The sequence below is a fragment of the Charadrius vociferus genome, unplaced genomic scaffold (genome assembly GCF_000708025.1).
Source record: "Charadrius vociferus isolate BGI_N301 unplaced genomic scaffold, ASM70802v2 scaffold990, whole genome shotgun sequence".
Lineage (NCBI taxonomy): Eukaryota > Metazoa > Chordata > Aves > Charadriiformes > Charadriidae > Charadrius > Charadrius vociferus.
Window position 1 is genome coordinate 74,210 of NW_009646520.1, and position 3,942 is coordinate 78,151.

Sequence of the window (3,942 nt, forward strand, 5' to 3'; positions counted from 1 at the left end):
ACGGTTCCCATTGCCGCCCACAACGGTGCATCGGCGGCAATATCGCACTAACCGAGACTCTGATTCCCATCCATAAGCTGATTCGTCAGCTAGAGACTCAAGGAGTGATCGGCAAGACTCACTTACCCTTTAATAGTTCCATATTGTCAGTGCAAAAATCTAATGGAGATTGGAGGCTAACAGTGGACTATCATGACCTGAATGAAGTCATGCCACTGCTGAGCGCTGCCATGCCGGACATGCTAGAACTTCAATACGAACTGGAGTTGAAGGCAGCCAAGTGGTATGCAACAATTGATATCGCCAATGCATTCTTCTCAATCCCTTTGGAGGCAGAGCACAGGCCACAGTTTGCTTTCACTTGGAGGGGCATCCAATACACCTGGAATCGATTGCCTCAGGGGTGGAAACACAGCCCCACCATTTGCCATGGACTGATCCAGACCACACTGGAACAGGGTGAAGCTCCGGAACATCTGCAGTACATTGACAACACCATTGTATAGGGCGCCACAGCAGAAGAAGTTTTTGAGAAAGGAAATAAAATAGTTCAATCCCTTCTGAAAGCTGGTTTTGCCATAAAATGGAGTAAGGTCAAGGGACCCGCACAGGAGATCCAATTTTTAGGAATAAAATGGCAAGATGGACGCCATCAGATCCCAATGGATGTGATCAGCAAAACAGCAGCTATGTCTCCACCAACCAGTAAAAAGGAAACACAAGCTTTCTTAGGTGTTGTGGGTTTTTGGAGGATGCATATCCCAGATTACAGTCTGTTTGTGAGCCCTCTATATCAAATGACCTGGAAAAAGAAGGACTAGGATCCTTGGCTGGAAAAGCATTATCTCCTCCTGGCACAGTATCCTGGTTGGAATTCATGCCATTCTGCTTATAGGAGTCAAGACCATTTTCCAGCACATGGATTTCCAGGAAAAAGTCCTTCATTTCCTAAGCCTGCCCTGCCCCCTGCCCACATGCTTGGTGTCGTGGTTTAACCCCAGCCAGCAACTAGGACCACGCAGCCATGCACTTGCTTCCCCCATCCCCCCCCAGTAGGGTAAGGAGAAAAGGGAGAAAACGAAAAGAAAAAAACAAAAAAAGTCATGAGTTGAGATAAAGACAGTTTAATAGAACAGTAACAGAAGAGAAAATAACAACAATAATAATGGTAAAAGAATATTAAAAAAATGTGATGCAATACAATTGCTCACCACCCGATGACTGATTGCCCAGTCTGACCCAAGCAGCAATCACAGATTCCTGCCCCCTGGCCAACCCCCCATTTATATACTGAGCATGATGTCTATGGCATGGAATATTTCTTTGGCCAGCTTGTCCTGTCTATGCTCCCTCTCAACTTCTATGGGAAGCTGAAAAAGTCCTTGACTTACTATAAAAATTACTTAGCAACATCTGAAACAGTATGTGTTATCAACATTATTCTCACACTAAATCCAAAACACAGCAGCTACTAGGAAGAAAATTAACTCTGTCCCAGCTGAAACCAGGATACCTGGCTTTCATGGGCCATGCTTTCAAAGAGATCCAGGTCACTCAGGCCTCACAGTTAATCCTCACTTTGACAGCTTTTGAGTGCAGCTGGGATTTTAACAGAAGGCCCTTGTATTAACCTCCAAAACAGAGATTACCCCCACCTAGAACCAGTTTCTGCAGAAGTCCCACCAGTAGCTCCTGACAGTCAGCCCAGCAGGGCATTTCATAAGGGGAGGGAACTGTTCAGCCATCAAAAATCTCAAGAAGCTGAGCTCTGGAGCTCAGATGAACTGAACATCTCAGGTGCTGCTTGCATGGAAGCCAGCAGACAGAAAATAGGAGGTCTCTAATACCTAGCAGGCCAGGGTACCGCAGGGTCAAGGGAGATCCAGTACTCTTTTGTCTCGGTTTTTAATCATCATCTTCTTCAGAGATGAGCTGGCAGAACACTGGGAAGAGGAGGTGAGGATGTCTCAATTCACCATAGCATCTAGTAGTAAGTTGCCTTTTTTCCCAAGCTGCTTATGCACCTCCCTGCCTGCTCTCCCGATTTTCTTGGGCTTAAGCTCTGCATTTAGTGCTGGCATACAAGGGAAGCATTGCCCAAACAAGGTGCTCTGACAAAATAATTTTGTTTCCCAGGTTTCTTGGCAGGGCCTTGATATCACATGCACCAGGTTCCTTCGCTATTGTCATGGTTTAACCCCAGCTGGCAACTAAGCACCACACAGACGCTCGCTCACTCCTCCGTGGTGGCATGGGGAAAGAAGAAGAGTAAAAGTGAGAAAACTCATGGGTTGAGATAAAGACAGTTTAATAAGTAAAGTAAAAGCTTCTGTCATGGTTTGGGCTGGATCAGCCACTTAATGAACGACAGATGCTCTTTGTACTCTCTCCCCTTCAGAGGAGAGGAGAGAAAATGAGAGAGACAGACTTATGAGTTGAAAAGAAACTAAACTACTTTAATGAAATATTAATAATAAAATAATAAAAATAAAAGATAATAATCTTAATAAGAAAACAATGAAATATATACAATATATACAAACCCAGTATCGAGATCTCAGGATGATGATCACATCACCGGAAGGTACTGGGAAAGTCCCAGACTGGACTCGGCGACGGACAGGAGCTGAACTCAGGAACTGGCTTCAGGAACACATGTATCAGGATCAAAGGCAGGCGAAGAGATGGATGCCGGCCATTTAAGAAAGAGGGCTGACCCCTTTGATCCTTCAGCTTTTATACTGAGCATGAGGCAGATGGGATGGAATACTCTGTTGGTCAGTTTTGGGTCACCTGTCCTGTCCACTCCTCCCCACAGGTGAGACTCCTCTATGCTTTTCTACTTCCGACCCTCCAACATGGTACATAACAAAGTTAGCTGGCCTTGGTTGTTATAGCAATAAGTATAACCAAGAGCCTTTCTGCATACCATTCCTTGGTATTCACTTCACTATAAAGACCTTATCTGCTAGAAGCAGACACTGTCTGAAGAATATGCCATTAATTTCAGAGTTAGTTAGAAGAGGCTTAACTGAAAAGTAAAATTACTGAAAAGAAAATTGGTTCTATTTTACCTCGGACGAGAACAGCTGTGCACGCAAGCAAAGCAAAATAAGGAATTCATTCACTACTTTGCATGGTCAGGCAGGTGTTCAGCCATCTCCAGGAAAGTTGGGCTTCATCATGCATAATGGTTACTTGGGAAGACAAAATGCTATAACTCCAAACATACCCCCCTTCCTTCTTCTTCCCCCAGCTTTATATGCTGAGCATGATGACATATGATATGGAATATCCCTTTGGTCAGTTTGGGTCAGCTGTCCCTGCTGTGCACCCCCAGCCTACTTGCTGGTGGGGCAGTGTGAGAAGCAGAAAAGGCCTTGACTCTGTGTAAGCACTGCTCAGCAATAATGAAAACAACCCTGTATTATCAACACTGTTTCCAGCACAAATCCAGAACATAGCCACATACTAGCTACTATGAACAAAATTAACTCTAATCCAGCCAAAATCAGCACAGCTACCCTAATCCATGCCTTTTAGCTGGCAGTAGCAAAAGGCAGAAGGGATGTTATTCAGCAGTGCTGACCCTGAGCTGCAGGAAGCACTCCCTGAGCACAAAGGCTTTAGTGTCAGATGACAGTAGAGGCAAGCAGAAAACCCTGTAAAAAACCAAAGGAGAAATTGTTGCAAACAGATTGCTGTCTGCTCTTATTTTCAACCAATTCCTGTCTGTTCTCATTTTCAGCCAGTTTCTCAAATAATAAATATCAAGTAACTATGCCATCATTTATCAGTTTTCATGTGGACCTGAAGTGCAATACTTTGGCTTTCACATGAGGCATCAGTGTCCCCATCCTGGAGACAGTGGCTGGAAGAACTGAGACAATAGTTAATTCTGTACCTTTGCTCACAATCAACCATGTCTAAGCATTCAAACCT